General features: G+C 37.2%; 1 pseudogene; it reads left to right on the top strand.

Moving 5' to 3' along the window:
* Nucleotides 1-1,765: 1,765 nt before the first annotated feature.
* LOC114049049 lies at nucleotides 1,766-1,865 on the top strand (annotated as a pseudogene).
* Nucleotides 1,866-18,168: the final 16,303 nt, after the last annotated feature.

Here is an 18,168-nt window from a genome sequence, read left to right as displayed (position 1 = left end):
CCCAGCTTCAGGCTTCATTCTGTGCCCTGTCTCATGCCCCATTGGGATCTGATGGTGTTGCATTTCACTGTATTTCTTGGCTTTGAGACTTTGCTCAGCTCTCTTTTTAGCCTTGCTCTTTCACTTTGGGAGATTGTGTGGTCACAGGGAAGAGGAGGGCTATCATAGTGGTCCAGGATCGTAGAGCTGGAGAGAGATCGCTAGAGAATCTTAGCCTTAGAGATTGCTCTGTCCAACCAAATCATCTTACAGGTGAGGAAATCAATGGTCCGAGGTTGCATGATTTTCCTGAGGTCACAGGCTACTAAGTAAGTGGTGGATCTTGAATTGGAATCCAGGTTTCCTGAACTCTATGTCTAGTGCCAGTTATTGGACTGATAATAGAATCACAGAAGCAGAGAATTTTAGATTTGTAAGGGACCTCAGCAGACATCAAGTCCAAACCATGTATGTAAGAATCCCCACTGCGATTTACTGGACAAATGGTCATCCACTTTGCTTGAAGACCTCTAGTGAGGAGGACCCACCACTCCTCAAAAGAGCCCATTTCACATTTACCTAGATCTGATTGTTAGAGAGCTTTTTCCTAACATCAACTCTAAATTTCCTTCTTTGAAAATTGAAATTTAAGGCTTGCCCAGATCCAAAATTTCTGGAAACAGAGAGCAATTTTTTTTTTGGACTTAATAAAATAGTTTTATGCTGGATTTTAAAATAGCATATCTAGTTAATCATTTAAATATCTCTGGCTTGAGTTAATGTCCTGTACATAAAACTACATTTAATTCTTTTAGATTAAATTTTATTTTCTGTTATTCCGAACTTGAACCAGCAAATACAAGCATTTTCATATTCAAAGGAGAATAGAAAAAGAAGACTATATATGAAACTGTGAGTCTCCATTGTGTACAGCTTGCTTTTTAAAGTATATGGTAAATTTAGCAGGTTAATTTCAAAGCTGTCCTGATAATGTGTTTTCCTCTGAACTTCCTGTTCTTCTCTTTGTATTTTTAAAACACTTCTTGGTACTCTTACCCCTCCCCCCCTTTTTAAAATCACTATCACTATCATCTTTCCCCTCCAAAAAATATTCCCTGTTCCCTGTAATCAATAAGCATAGTGTATAGATAGTGGACTGAGGATGAGAACAAGCTGATTGTTTCAGGGTGGTGGGTGGTGATGGTGTGTGTAATGGGGAGGCAAAGACACAGGCATAATCTAAAGTCTTACCGCATCTTGACACCCAGGAGTGGGGCTCTTTGCACTCCCTTCAGCTCTTGGTTGGAGGGCCTGCCATTATGCGTAAGCCTTCCTAAGGCTCCACTCCTTCCTTTCAGCTGTGTCTCAGACTGCTCTGTCTTCCCACTACTGTCATTTCCCAACCATACTGACTGAAACTTCTTCAGGGTGTCCTTAAAGCCTTCCTCCTGCTCTCCCTGGTTAGGATTAATCCCTTTTAGCTGACTCTGCAGAAATCAATTAGGGCATCTCTTGGTGTCTATTCTCCATATGGGTCTAGCTCAGCAACATCACACAGTAATAGCCCATGTTTCTATAGGGCAAAGTGATTTCTTTATGACAGTTCTGTAAGAAAAGTAGCATGAGCATCATTATACCCATTTTACAGTTGAAGAAACTGAACTAAGGCTCAGAGTATGAAGTATATTCCCTGAGTGACTCTGGGTCAATAGCCCCACTCAGAGTACTTATGAGAGTCAGTATTTGGAGCAGGCTCTTCTGACTTAAAATCTAGTTTTCTTCCCACTTGTTTTGTCAACATATATACTAAAATTGGAGCAATACAGAGATGATCATGGTTCCTGCACAATGATAATATACCAATTCATGAAGAGTCCCATTTTTTCCACACAGTTGCCAAAGCAATTTACCTAAGTCATAAATCTGATCATCCCCTCTACTCAACAACAATCAATTAATCAAGCAGTAAACATTTATTAAGTACCTACTCTGTGCCAGTCCCCACTAAGCACTGGGAATACAAAAAGGTAAAAGACAGTTCTTGTCCTTGTGGCACTCACAATTAACTTTAGAAGATCTATATTGCTTCTACGATCAAATATATACTCTGCTATTTGGCATTTAAACTTTTCCACAACCTAACCCCTTCCTGTATTTCCAGTTTTCTTACACATTACCCTCGCCTCTATGTGCTGTAAGGTCCAGCCATACTGACTTGCTGTCATATGTAACACTCTCTCTCATCTCCAAATCTTTGCACGGTCTGTCCCCCTTACCTGGAATGCTCTCTCTTATTGTTTATTACTTCTATCTCATAGAATCTTTGTTTTCTTCCAAGATTCAGCTCATATGCCATCTTTAAAAGGAATTCTTTCCTAGACGCCTCCATCTGCTTCAGCGGTGGGGAATCTGTGGCTGGAGGGCACGTGCAGCCTTCTAGGTCCTTTTGACTGAGTCCAAGTTTTACAGAACAAATCCTTTCATTAAGGGGATTTGTTCTGTGAAGTTTGGATTCAGTGAAACGGCCACACTTGAGGACCTAGAGGGCCACATGTGGCCTGGGGTTCCCCACCCCTTCTATATCCTTCTCTTCTAAGATTATCTTCTATCCTGTATGTATCTTGTATGTATCTATTTATTTACATGTCATATCCCCCATTAGAATGCAAGTGCCTTGGGGAAAGCGACTGTATTCACTTTTTCTTTTTGAAAAATGCTTAGCATATAGTAAGTGTTTAATACTTTTGATTGATTATTGTGATCTCTTCCCTTATAACAGGCAGCTCTCCCCTCATAACAGGTACAGTAGATAGAAAGCTAGGCATGGAATCAAGATAACCAGAGTTCAAATCCAGCCTGACACTTAGAAATTTTGTGATCATGGGCAACTCTCTTAACCTCTGTTTGCCTCAGTTTTCTCATCTGTAAAATGGGAATAATAATAGCACCTACCTCCCTGTAAGGATCAAATGAAATAATAAAGCACTTAGCACAGGGCCTGGGACATAGTATTAAATAAATGTTAGCTATTGTTATATCATCATAACATACTTTTAAGTTTTGGTCATCAGGCATGTTAAGTAAAGAAGGTTCTGTGCTACAAGGGGAATAGTGGAAAGGGCTCAAGGTCCTGAGCTTGGAAGGGAGAAGGCTGTTGGTTGATTTTGAAAGTGGACTAGAAGTTCCTACGCGAGCTTTCCAGCAGTCTATCAATCAACAAATATTTATTAAGCACATATTATATTCTAGGTGCTGGGAACCAAAATGAGAGAGTTTCTATCTTTAAGGAGTTTACATGCTTGGGGTACCCTTATGGCCAACATATCATTACATATGCTAAGTAGCACTACAACAGAAACCCTCATTAGATGTATACTTCTCAGTGTGTGCAATCAAACTTTATTAATCAAAATTGTAAGCAGTACAAATACCAGCCTCTTCTAGAAATAAACCTGTGAGTTTTACAAGTGAGCCTCACAAGTTTGGAAAGCATCTTTCCTGCCAGGACTCATGACAAAGTTCTCCCTCTGCCCAGGCTTAAGAGGTCATCTGGAAAGTTTCTGTCATTGAGCACTGCCTTCAAGTGCACAAGTGTCTCCATTATGGGGGAATACTGGAATCTGTGCCATTTGCAATCTAGGAGCCGGCTGACGGCTGTGGCTTTTGGTGGGTTTCTTATACTTTTTAGTTTATAGGCATTCCTAATTTGTTTGCCACATAATTTGATTGGTAATGTATTACATGAACTACTGATAAAGTTGTTTTTAATATTTTTCCATTGGTGGTGTGTCCTATCAGAGGAACCACATATGTTTGTCAGTTGCTTAAGAATACACACACACACACACACACACACACACACACATGTTGTTTACTATGATGTACTATAGAAGTGCTTATCTTAGGATTGAAAAACAACTTACTCAAAACAACTCAGTCACAAAACAGAGGCTTAAAACAAATTGGAGTTTTTTGTTGTTGTTGAGTTCTTTCATTTGTGTTTGACTCTCCATCACCTCATTTGAAGTTTTCTTGGCAAAGATACTAGAATGGTTTGCCATTTCCTTTTCCAGATCATTTTACAGATGAGGAAACCAAGGCAAACAGGGTTAAGTGACTTGCCCAGGGTCACACAGCTAGTGTCTGAGGCTGGATTTGAACTCAGGTTCTCCTGACTCCAGGGCCAGAACTCTATCCACTCTGCCACCTAGCTGCCCTTTTATTAAGATAATAAGATGCTATCACTGTACTCTCTTCCAGTGCTCCCTTCCTCTTTGAGAAACAACAACAACAAAACTCTTTTAATTAGTCAGACTAATCAATTAGTCAGGCAGGCAAAAAACAAACAAACACCCATATTGGCCATGGCAATATAAATAAATACACACACATGCATACATATACATACATCTCATTTTGAATCTTGAGTCTAATTCTTCTCTGTCAGGTGAATAGCATGACTAACTATCAGTCTTCTGAAGTCAGGTTTGGTCATTGATCAGTGTTCAAAGTAGTTTGTCTTTACAATGTTGTTTATTGTATAAACTGTTCTGGTTCTGCTCACTTCACTCTATATCAGTTCATATAAGTCTTCCCAGATTTCTCTAATACTTTCCCTTTCATCATTTCTTATGGTGCAATCATATACCATTACATTCATATGCCATAATTTGTTCAGCCATTTCCCCAGTTAATGGGCACTCCCTTAATTTCCAGTTCTTTGACACTACAAAAAGAATATTGTAAGCATTTTTGCCCATGTGAGTGCTTTTCCCTTTTCTTTGAACTCTTTGAGGCATATGCTTATATGCTTATATATATATATACATATATATATGTATATATATGTATATGTATGTATGTAACTCTTGGTCAAAAGAGATACACAATTTAGTATATTTTGGGGCATAGTTCTAAGTTGCTTCTATAATGGTTGGTTCAATTCATAGTTTCATTAATACTGCACCAATGTGCTCATTTACCCACAACCTCTCCCATATTTATCATTTTTTTGGTCACCTTTGCCAATCTTATGGATATAAGGTAGAATCTCAGAATTGCTTTAATTTTCATTTTTCTAATTGTTAGTGATTTGGAGCATTTTTAAAGGTGGTTGTATAGCTTCAATTTCTTCCTTTGAGACCTGCTTGTTCATATCTTTTTTTTTTTTAACCATTTATCAATTAGAGAATGGCTCTTATTCTATGCTACAAAATGGGCACTAGATATTTTCCTCCTTAGTATTGGATAGGTCTGTCATGACTTGGTTTGCCCAGCTATATTGTTTCCTCCATCTGCACGCATATTGTGATGTGACCTTTTATCCTTTAACCATATATTCACTTGGAATATATCTGCAATCACCATGGATTAATATTAAGCATTATATTTTATGGTTTACAAAATATAAACATCATCCCATTTGATACATACAAGAATGCTGTGATATAGGCCAGGCAGAGATTATTTAATTCATTTTATGGGTAAGGAAAATGAGGTTCAAAGGGGTCACACAACTAATAAGTAGTGAGGAAAGGCCTACAACCCAGCACTTCTTATGCCGTTAATGAAACTATTATTTAGAGAAACTTTCTGTAAAGATTTTTTTCTAGTTAGCAATTTCTTTTTTAATTTTAGTGGCATTAGATTTATTTAGGCAAAATATTTTTTTTTGGTAATCAAAATTGTCCATTTTAGCTTTTATGATCTTTTTTATCCCTTGTTTAGTACTGAACTCTTCCCCGATCCACAGATTGCACAGGAAATTTCTTCCATGCACCTTTAATTTGTTATGATGTAATCTTTTATGTTTTAGTCATTTATTCATTTGGAATTTATATGGGTATGTGGTGTGAAGTATTGGTTTAAACCTAATTCCGCTAGAGTGCTTTCCAGCTTTTTTCAATAATTTCTTTTTTTTTTTTTAATCATATAGTGAATCTTGACTCCAGTAACTATAGTCTTTGGGTTTATTGAATTGTAGGCTACTAGATTTGTTTACTTTTGTATGTTGTATGCACATTTCTATTTTTTTAACCAGTACCAAATCATTTTTGAGATTATGATTACTGCTTCATAGAATAGTTGGAGATCTGGTATTACTAAGCTTTCTTCATTCGCCTATTTCCCCCCCTATCATTTCCATTGAGATTCTTGACCTTTTATTGCTCTAGGTGAAATTTGCTGCAATTTTTTTTTAGTTGTACAAAGTAATCCTTTGGTATTTTGATTGGTATGATGATGAATAAATCAGTTACATGACATAACTATTTTTATTATATTCACTAAGCCTACTTAGAAGCAATTAACATTCCCCCAATTATTTAGGTCTGTCTTTATTTCTATATAGATTGTGTTGTAATTGTTTTCATAATTCCTACATGTGTGGGTAGGTAGATTTCCAAGCATTTTGAACATTCTGTAGTATGGCTTATATCCTTGTGTAAGAATATTTATTTCTGCATTGTTTAAGAACTGTGCAACATGGAGTTTTCTGAAGGGAAGAAAAGGAACAAGCATTTATTAAGTGCCTTCTATGTCCCAAGTGCTGTGCCAAGTCCCAGGGATCCCTTTATGAGGAACAAACCAGGTCCCCTCAATGAATTATAGGGGGCAGTCTCATTGGACAAGCAAAAATTGGACGTGCCTTTGCAGGGCTGTAAGTATTTAAGCCCTAGAAATAACTCAGAAATTTGAGAGAGTACAGGCTCAGGCGCCCCTTGTGGTGGATACCAATGAAGGAGAGGAGTAGACTTCTCCTTTTTTCATCCCCCATTGGCCAAGGAATCTGACATTTACTTTCCCAGAGGGAAGGTGGAACTTCATCAAGTAGTTTCATCAGTTCAAGAGAATTCAAGATATAGTTGAGGGAGCAAACACACAGGCTTCAGATAGTCATGGATACTGAATCACTCTGTTCTAGAAGCAGCTTTGTGAATGATCTTCCTGATACCAGAGAAGAGAGCTGGTTATAGATTAAAAAGAGAGCTATTCTAAAAATAGAGTATTTAAGATGTAGAGATAATCAGACCATGAGATCCTAGATGAGCAAACTATCCAGAAGAGATGCTCCAATCCATGGTAGCTGTGTGAAAAGAAAAAAGGGCTTCCAGGTCCTGCAGTACCAGGAGTTGTAAGTTGTTTGAGACATGTGTTTCCTCTGTAGGTACCTCACTACTATCGTGCTCTCTGCCCATTCTGCTCATAGAAGCTATGTCTGTGGGCAAGTGCATCCCAGATTGGAGTTTGGGGGAATCTTTTGTAGCTATTTTTTTTCCTATGCTATCTTAGTTAAAAAAAAAAAGCAAACAAACTTTGCTAAGAGCTAATTCTTTCTACTGGCTAATTTTTAATGGAAAACACACTAGTGGGGGCTCATGAGCTCTAACTATTAGTAGTGCTTAACTTCAGGTACTCCCATAGAGCCTGTGAGAGTAGTAGATACCTTCTAGAGACCCAACCCATCTGTGTGAATGTAATTTGGGGGAGAGGCTAGGAAAAGGAGCTTTGGTTTAGGTAGTTATAGAGATTTCAAGTGTAGTCATAGGGCAGTGGTCTTCAAAGTGGTGGCCTCCATACCGCTTGTATCTTCATGTTTGTGGCATGAACCCCATAGATAATAAATAGGAGGGTAGGAACATATGTTTCATCTCATCTTCCCTTAAATATCCAATGGAGGCCCATTTTATCCATTATCACCCAGCACTCCCCCAATCCCACCCTTCTTAAAACTGGTTTCCTATGGCTGGATGAACTGCTAGCCTCTACTTTTCTGCTCCAGGCAGTTATAACCCAACACTGACCCTTGTACCCACAGCAGGTGGCAAATTAGCCACATGCCACCCCAGCACTCCCATCCCTTTCCCCCAAGATCATCTTATGGTTCAGGCAGGTGCCTCTCAGTGGCCACGTTCTTCATTCCGAGGCAGTGGCCAGTGAGTAAGAGCCAAGTCGTTCTGAGGCCATCTAGTCCAACCTGTACATATAAGGAATCTATTATAATATGCTTGCCAAGCACCCATCAAGCCTCTGCTTTGATGACCACTGAAGAAGGGAAAACTACCACTTTTCTAGGCAGCCCACTCCGCTTTTGGACAGCTCTAATTATTAGGAAGTTTTTCCTGACATCAAGCCTTAAATGACTTTTTGTACCTCTCACCTATTGCTTCTGGTTTTACCCTCAGGAGTCAAACAGAATAAGTTCAATTCCTCTTCTATATGACAATTCTTCAAATACTTGAAGACAGCTCTCATGTTTCCTCCAGGTCTTCTCTCCTCCAGATTAAATATGCCCAGGTCATTCAAATTATCCTCACATGCCATAAACTCAATTAAGATTTTTCACCTTTCTGGTTGCCCTGCTGTAGGTACTTGCCAGCTTACCAATATCCTTCTTAAACTGGGGTACTCAGAACTGAACATAATGCTCCAGATGAAGTATGGTAAGGGACTAGTACAATGGGACTATCACCAATCTTAGAAAAGGTCCCTCTCTTATTGCAGCCTAAAATTTTTGGCTGCCATATTGCATTGCTGATTCATATTAATGTTGCAATCCACCAAAGCTGCGGGATTCTTTTTTTGGTACAACTACTGTCTTGCTATACCACTCCCATCTTGTATTCAAGAGGATGATTTTTCTGCTTTACATTTATCCCTATTGAATTTCATAGCATTGTGTTCAACCCAGTGTTCTAGCCCATCAAAATCCTTTAGAAAGTTGCGTATCATCCGTATTAGCTATTCTACCCACCTTTGTGTTATCTTCAAATCTGGATAAGCGTGGCATTTTTGCCTTTATTGAAGACATTGATAAAAATGTAAAACAGCTCAGGGCCAAGACTAGATCCCTGGGATACCCCACTAAAGGCCTGTTGCCTTGGTGGCCCTGAACAATTCTAGAATCCTGCTCTCCAAATAGTTCTGAAGCCATTTAAGTTTATTCCAAATCTCCATCTTCTCTATAAGATAATACGAAATATTTTATAAGAACATTTGCTAAAAATCTAAGTAATCTATAGTTGTGGCATTTCCCTCATCTACTATTTTAGTAATTTCATAATACTTTTAGTAGGTATTTTGGTAATTGAATAAAATTTTGTAATCTTAGTCATTTAGTAATTTTTAGTAGTATTTTCATCAACAAAGAACATGAAGTTAACCTGGCACGATTTGTTTTTGAGGTGACCATACTGGCTCCTTGTAATCACTGCTTTCTTTTTAGATGTTTGTTGACTATTTCTTTATTTATCCATTCTAGAATTTTCCCAAGAAGACAATCAACTTCACAGGGCCTACAGATCGCAGGCTCTGTTCTCTTTCTTTTTTTGAAAATCAAGTCAACTTTTGCCCTTTTTCCAATCTCATTTTCTTTGATCTTGAAAAGATTGTTGACAGTATCTAAGTAATCCCATCTGCCTGCTCATTCAGGACCAAAGGATGTATCTGGGTCAAGTGACTTGAATTCATCAAGGCAAGCTAGGTGCTGTCTTACTATCTCCTTAATTATCTTGGATATCAATGCATTAATCATTTTGTTCAGTCCCCTCTAGTACAAAGGTCATTTTCCTTTGAAGAAAAAACAGAAGCAAAATAAAAAGCTGGGCATCTTGGCCTTCTCTTTGTAGTCACTTTTTCTATCCATCCCAGTCAAAAGTTCTATTCTTTCTTTGATTCTTCTTTTTTCTCCCAATATTGCTTTTTAAAAATCCATTTTATCATCCTTAGCTTCCTTCAGTAACCTCAGCTCATTCTGAGTTTGAGCCTCCTTGACACTATTTTTAGAGAACTATGCCACTTTGTTCTGTTTATTCTGTTACCTGGCCTTGTTTTCATCTTCCGTACATTTCTTTTTAATATCTGGGTTGGTTAATGAGTTCCCTGAATACCCACATCAATCTTTTTAGAAAAATCCTATTTTTCCTCCTTACTGGAATTATTTCCCTTTACATATTCAAAATTTCACTTTTGTGCATCTTCTTATCCTACAGGGCAAATTCCCTCAGAGCATTTTAGGTCAGATACCCTCCCTACTTATCTTTCCTCTGAACCCTTAGAAATCTACTTTCCCCAAATTGAGGGTCTATATCAACATTTGGATTGCCTCTTCTCTATCACACACTGTAGGAGAGAGTGGTCACTTCTGCCTGGAGCAAACCCTATTAAGGGTCAATGAAAATTGAAGCCATAAACTTCCAGTCTCAATAATTTACAACTTTCTGCAGAAACAGGTGACTGCTAACTGGATGGGCTGGGATTGAATTGTGGACCAGACAGTCTCTGAAACCCTGGGATACAGTTTCATTATCTTCAAATGAGGAAGGGGAGGAAAGGATCTGGGAAATCCATTTCTTCTGCCTTCCCAACCCATACCCATTTGCTAAGTCATCAGGATAAAGCAATTCCTGGATGAGAATTTTCAGGGCTTTGAATAATGTCTTTGGTCTGTTCAGTTCTAAGTTTTCCAGTTGTCTGGAGACATTTTCCACGCCTGCTGTATCCTCAAGCATGGCTCTCAATAAAAGATTGCATACAAATGGATATCTTACCTAAGTGGTTCCTTCTACATTTGATGAGGAATGGGTCATTTCTATCTTGTCATGGATTTCTGAGGTTGTACTTTTGGGTTTTTCTGTAAGAGATGTAAGATTAACATTCCCCTGGGTGAAGGTGGAGGGAATGGGGAGAGAGACAGATGGGAATTCTTCCACTGATAATCTTAAACATAATTTCTAATTTCAAGGCCTTGTTATTCCCCAAATGGGAGAAACCACAATATTTGTCTTCTCATTAGTCAAGTAGCTAACCTTATGTGTTAACAACTAGGTAGAAATTGAGAATCCCTTGAGGCAACAGGGAATTTGTTCATTTTCTAGGTACAGTATATCACAAAGAAGAAGGGGTATTAGATTACGGTTTATTAAATTTTTACAGGTATCACATTATAATGTAATATCATATATTCTGAGGGTTTTTTTTTTTGCAGTTCATGTTGTGTGACCCAGTAATAAATTAACGTGAAAGGGCAGTTCAAGTTGTTGTTACATTCTAATCATAAATCAGTGAGAATATTTTCAAAGTCAGTTTAAATGGAGACTAAAACAATGTACAAAAGCAGTTTCTGGTTTAGGAAGGTTTGTGTCCTAAAATTTGCATGCATTATGGTTGTTTGGAACTCTGAATGCATTTTCCTATAGAAGCAAAGTTATTTGTGGCCATTAGTTTTCCTGGACAGTACACACAAAAAACTCATTTAACTCATAATGTAGATGAGCTTTAGTCTTCTTGAGCCTGATTCATTTGATTGATTGGTAGTTTTTAACGATATAAAACACAAATCAATGCCTACTTATTGGTTGCAACTTTTGTCCATGTTCTCCCGTCTTGGCAGATGGGCTAAAACAGGCTGAGGGTAACCAACAGGCTTCCAACTCATGGGTGAGTTGGGGGATATCTACTCCAAACATGTGAAAACTTCTCCTAGCAGAATGGGTGCATGAGAACAACTCATTCCAAAAGCTATGAGGGCAGCTGAGGCAGGCTGTGTGGAGTGCTTAGAACTTGGTCAGACATTGAAGATACCAAGGCCACCTAGTGCATCTTGAACCATCACCAGTCATCCTGACTTTTGTCTTGCCACTGGACTTTGATGATTCTGGAAGAGAAAGTAAGGCTGATGACTTTGTGCCACTCTGCCTCACTGTTCATGCATGAGTCAAGACATCACCCTGCAATGTCATTGGTCCTCTGAAAATGAAGGAGGAACAACAACATTCTAGATCATAGGGAATAAGGAACTGTGCATGTGTGTTGGGGGTGGGATGGGGTCCCTTCTAGGGATTCAGTGTGGTACAATGAGAGAAACTGGAGTTGGTAACAGGAGACACCTAAGTTCAAGTCCTGCCTCTGGAGTTTGCCATTTTTTTTTTTGTGGTGGCAAACAATTGTAAATTGAGGGCATGTCCATTAAGTAACGAATGACTAAACAAGTTGTAGTATATGATTATGATGGGATATTATTGTACCATAAGAAATAACGATCAGGATGCTTTAAAAAAAAAAAAACCTAGAAAGATTTATATGAATAAACTTGTGCAAAATGAAGTGAGCCGAGGGCAGCTAGGGGGCGCAGTGGATAGAGCACCGGTCCTGGATTCAGGAGCACCTGAGTTCAAATCCAGCCTCAGACACATAATACCTCACTAGCTGAGTGACCCTGGGCAAGTCACTTAACCCCATTGCCTAGCCAAAAAAAAACAAAAACAAAAACAAAGACAAAAACAAAACAAAAAACAAACAAAAAAAAAATGAAGTGAGCCGAACTAGAAAAACATTGTATATAGTGACAGCAAAATTTTAAGGATGATCAACTGTGAAAAACTTAGCTACTCTCATCAATACAATGCTCCAAGATAATTCCAAAGGGTTTATGATGAAAAAATACTATCCACCTCCAGAGAGAGAACTGATAGAGTCTGAACACAGACTGAAGCATAATTTTTTTTTCCATTTTCTTTACTTTTCTTGCTTTTTTTGCAACATGGCTAAAATGGAAATATGTTTTGCATGATTTTACATGTATAATTGATATCACATGTCTTGCCTTCTCAATGGATAGGAAGGGGATGGGAGGGAGGGAGATAATTCAGAACTCAAAAAATTTTTAATGTTAAAAACAAATAATAAATTTAATTTTTAAATGAGGTAATCTAGGAGTATTTTTATATATTTCCTCATTAATTAATAAAATTTTAACATTTCTCTGAATCATTTAAGGCCAGAGACCCATTCAAGTTCAAATATTATTTAATACATTTAAAAAAACTTTCTTTTCCAATAACAGTTACTCATATTTCTCTAATATTAAGTCCCTTAATCTCTTATTATTAAATATTAAAAGTTACTAACCACAATTTATTAGCAATTAAACTAAAAGTAAAATGAATAAATAATTATTTATAATATTTTAGTTGTGAGAAAGATGACAGCCAGAGTCATCTCTAATTATCACTGTAACTGCCAAAGACTTCGCTTTATTTCTGGAAATAGTTCCACCATTCTGTTCACTGAAGATACCAGTCTCTTCTCAAGAATTCCCCTTTTCCTCTTCAAAAGATAAAGGTTAAAACAATCCATCAAGACAGAAGGCTTCTCCATTCTCTGTCTTTCTGTCTTCAACTTCTCTCTGATCATAATAGGAAAATAACCTATTTTGCTTCTTTCAAACCATCACTGAACAGTCTCTCTAAAATGACAATTAAAAATGGCCATTTCTAAAGTATTTCATTTAGCTCTTAAAAGCATAGTAACATAGATTTTTTTAGCCAGTACCAGATTGTTTTCAAAGTTTATAATTTTGCAATACAATTTGAAATCTGGTACTGCTAGGCTGTCTTCCTTTATTTTTTATTTTTTTGTTAATTCCTTTGACATTCTTGAATTTTTGTTCTTCTAGATGAATTCTGTTATTTTTTCCCAAATCTATAAAATAACATTTTGGTAATTTGTTTGGTATGGCACTGAATGAGTAAATTGATTTTGGTAGAATTATCATTCTTTTATTGGATTGACCTACCCATGAACAATTAATATTTCTCCATTTGTTTAGAATTGTCTTTGTTTGTGTGAAAAATATATTGTGATTATGTTGATATAGTTCTTGGATTTTTCTTGGCAGGTAGATTACCAAGTATTTTATATTGTCTGCAGTTACTTTAAATGGAATTTCTCTTTCTATCTCTCTCTCTTTTTTTTAATTTAAATGTATGCCCTTTTATTAGATATTCTTTTGAATTTCAGGATTCTGTCTGTAGCAAATGCTTATGTTTACAATATGCCACTATAATGTGACTGTGTAGAGTACAGTTGATGTTATTATCTTTCACTTTGCTTTATGTTACTTTCTGCTGTTTAACATGATAATTTTTTCTTTTTTATTAATAAATTTATTTATTTTTAGTTTTTAACATTTACTTTCACAAGATTTTGAGTTCCAAATTTTTACCCCATCTCGCCCCTCCCCCACCCCAAGATGGCATGCATTCTGAATACCCCTTCCCCTGGTCTGCCTTCCCTTCTATCTCTCCCCCGCTTCTCTTATCCCCTTCCCCTTCTATTTTTTTGTAGGGCAGGATAGATTTATGTACCCCATTTCCTATATTTCTTATTTCCCAATTGGGCTGGAATGTGAAAACATTTTTTTTAAACATGTGTTTTTAAAACTTTGGGTTCAAAATTTTCTCCCTTCCTCCCTCCCCATCCACCCTCATTGAAAGGCAAGCAACTCAATATAGGTTATACATGTGCAGTTATGCAAAACACTTCCATAGTAGACATGCTGTGAAAAACTAACTGTATTTCCCTTAATCCTATCCTGCCCCCCCATTTATTCAATTCTTTCTTTTGACCCTGTCCCTCCTCAGAAGTATTTGCTTCTGATTACCCCCTTTCCCAATCTGCCTTCCCCTCTATCATCCCCCTACTCTCTTGTCCCCTCCCTCCCATTTCCTGTAGGGTAAGACAGATTTCCATACCCAATTGAGTGTGTATGTTATTCTCTCCCTAAGTCAAATCCTATGAGAATAAGATTCACTCATTCCCTCTCACCTTCCCCTGTTTCCCCTCCACTGCAAGAGCCTTTTCTTTTCTGTTTTTTTTTTGTGAGATAATTTACCCTGTTCTACCTCTCCCTTTCTCCTTCTCCTATTATAATCTTCTCTCACCCCTTAATTTTATTCTCCAGATAGGACCCCTTCATCTTCAACTCACCCTGTGTCCTCTCTCTCTCTCTTTATATATATATATATATATATTTATACACATATACTTGTAATTTTTTCCCTCCAACTACCCTAATACTGACAAAGGTCTCATGAGTTACAAATATCATCTTTCTATGCAGGAATATAAACAGTCCAACCTTAATAAGTCTCTTGTGATTTCTCTTTCCTATTTACCTCTTCATGTTCCACTGGAGTCTTGTATTTGAAAGTCAGATTTTCTATTTAGCTCTGGTCTTTTCATCAAGAATGCTTGAAAGTCCTCTATTTCACTGAATGACCATTTCTTCCCCTGAAGGATTATACTCAGTTTTGCTGGGTAGGTGATTCTTGGTTGTAATCCTATTTCCTTTGCCCTCCGGAATATTATATTCCATGCCCTGCAGTCCCTTAATGTAGAAGCTGCTGAATCTTGTGTTATCTTGATTGTGTTTCCACAATATTTGAATTATTTCTTTCTGGCTGCTTGCAATATTTTCTCCTTGACCTGGGAACTCTGGAATTTGGCTACAATATTCCTAGGAGTTTTCCTTTGGGGATCTCTTTCAGGAGGAGATCGGTGGATTCTTTCAATCTCTATTTTGCCCTCTGGTTCTAAAATATCAGGGTGGTTTTCCTTGATAATTTCTTGAAAGATGATGTCTAGGCTCTTTTTTCAATCATGACTTTCAGATAGTCCAATAATTTTAAAATTTTTAAATTCTCTCTCCTGGATCTATTTTCCAGGTCAGTTGTTTTTCCAGTGAGATATTTCACATTGTTTTCTAATTTTTCATTCTTTTGGATTTGTTTTACAGTATCTTGATTTCTCATAAAATCACTAGCTTCCAGTTGCTCTATTCTAATTTTTATGGAAGTATTTTCTTCACTTACCTTTTGGATTTCCTTTTCCGTTTGGCCAATTTTGCTTTTTAGGGCATTCTTCTCTTCATTGGCTTTTTGGACCTCTTTTGCCATTTGGGTTAGGCTATTTTTTAAGGTGTTATTTTCTTCACTCTTTTTTGGGGTCTCCTTTAGCAAGCTGTTGACTTGTTTTTCATGATTTTCTTGCATCACTCTCATTTCTCTTCCCAGTTTTTCCTCTACTTCTCTTACTTGCTTCTCAAAATCCCTTTTGAGCTCTTCCAAGGCCTGGGACTGATTCATGTTTTTCTTGGAGGCTTTGGATGTAGGAGCTTTGACTTTGTTGTCTTCTTCTAGTTGCATGTTTTGATCTTCGTTATCACCAAAGTAAGATAATATAGTCTGACTCTTTTTGAGCTGCTTACTCATGATCCCGGCCAATTACTTGAGTTTTAAACTCTTTGTTAAGGTAAGAGTCTGCTTCCAATGTGGAGAAGGTACTGTCCCAAGCTTTGGGGGTTTGTACAGCTGTTTTCAGAGATACTTCTAGGGACCTGTAAATTTTCAGTTCTTCCAAGGTGGTATGATAAGGGGAGAGATGTTTCCTCTCTACCTCCACAACAAGCTCCACCATGCCAGCACTCCTCTTCACCCCAGGACAGTCCCTCAGAACTGTGACCCAGATCCACGCACAGGCAAAGCAAGGGATTCCTGCCTCAGCACTGGCAAAGATATCCCTGCAATCCCCCTCTGATCAGTCACTGGATTCCCCTTCAGTCTGTGGGCTGGAAGCTCAGGAGGCAGCCGCAGCCCTGGGCCGTGCTTGAGACTTGGGCTGAGACCTAGTTTTTCTCTCTCACTGCAGTCACAGACTTTTCCCACTGACCTTCTAAGTTGTCTTTGGCGTTCATGGCTTGAGAAGTCTGGAAACCACCACAACTGCTTGCAATTCAGTCCTCTGAGGTCTGCTCCAGGTTCACTGTGTCCTGCATACCCATGCCGAACTGCACTCCTCTCCCTGTCCCCCAACACTGGGGCAACATACCTTTCCCATCAACCATCTAGGTTGTCTTGGGCCGGAAATTGTTTCACTCTGTTTTTTTTTTTTTTGTGGGTTCTGCTGCTTTAGAATTTGTTTAGAGGTACTTTTTTACAGGTATTTGGAGGGGTTTGGGGGAGAGCTCAAGCAAGTCACTGCTTTCACTCCACCATCTTGGCTCTACCCCAAGTGTGTCTCTTTCTATCTCTTGCTGCTGGATTTTGTTGCTAATATATAGAAATGCTGATGATTTGTATGCGCTTATTTTATATCCTGCAACTTTGCTAAAATTATTTCCACTAATTTTTTAGTTGAGTCTTTAGGATTTTCCAAGTATATTATCATATTGTCTACAATATTATCTCATTTCCCAATCTGATTCCTTCAATTTCTTTTTCTTGTCTTATCCCTATAGCTAGCATTTCTAGTATAATATTAAACAATAGTGGTAATAATGGACATCTTTGCTTTACCCCTGATCTTATTGGAAAATCTTTTAGCTCATCCCCATTACAGATAATGCTTGCTTTTAGATAGATAATATTTATCATTTTAAGGAAAACTCCACTTATTCCTTTGCTTCCTGGTGTTTTAGTCGGAACGAACGCTGCATTTTTTGAAAAGTTTTTCCTGTATCTGTTGAAATAATAATATAATTTCTGTTGTTTTTGTTATTGGTATGGTCAATTATGCTAATAGTTTTCCTAATATTGAGCCACCCCTGGTATAAATCCCACCTGTTCATAGTGTATAATTTTTGTGATATATTGCTGCAATCTCCTTGTTAGTATTTCATTTAATATTTTTACATCAACATTAATTGGGGAAATTGGTCTATAGTTTTCTTTCTCTGTTTTTACTCTTCCTGATTTAAGTATCAGAATCATGTTTACGTCATAAAAGGCATTTGATAGGACTCCTTCATTGCCTATTTTTCGAGATAGTTTATATATTATTGGAATTAATTGTTCTTTAAATATTTTGTAGAATTCACTTGTGAATCCATCTGGTCCTGGGGATTTTTTCTTAGGGAGCTCACTGATCACTTATTTAATTTCTTTTTCTAAAATAGATTATTTAAATATTCTATTTCCTTTTCTGTTCACATGAGCAATTTATGTTTTTGTAAATATTCATACATTTCACTTAGATGATCAGATTTGTTGACATTTAATTGGGCAAAATAGCTTCTAATAATTGCTCCAGTTTCATCTTCATTGGTGGTGCATTCACCTTTTCATTTTTGATACTGCTAATTTGGTTTTCTTTTTTAAAATCAAATTAAACAACAATTTATTTTTTTTCATAATACCAGCTCCTTGGTTTATTTATTAGTTCAATTTTTTCCTTACTTTCAATTTTATTAATCTCTCCTTTGTTTTTCAGGATTTCCATTGTCTTGTTTAATTGGGGATTTTTAAATTTGCTCTTTTTCTATTTTTTTAATTGCATGCCCAATTTATTCATCTGCTCTTTCTTTATTTTATTGATGTATGCATTTAAAGATGTAAATTTTCCCCTAAGTGCTGC

This window comes from Vombatus ursinus, unplaced genomic scaffold (genome assembly GCF_900497805.2).
Source record: "Vombatus ursinus unplaced genomic scaffold, bare-nosed wombat genome assembly UNPS02014794.1, whole genome shotgun sequence".
Taxonomy (NCBI): domain Eukaryota; kingdom Metazoa; phylum Chordata; class Mammalia; order Diprotodontia; family Vombatidae; genus Vombatus; species Vombatus ursinus.
This window is presented reverse-complemented; position numbering and strand designations above follow the sequence as displayed.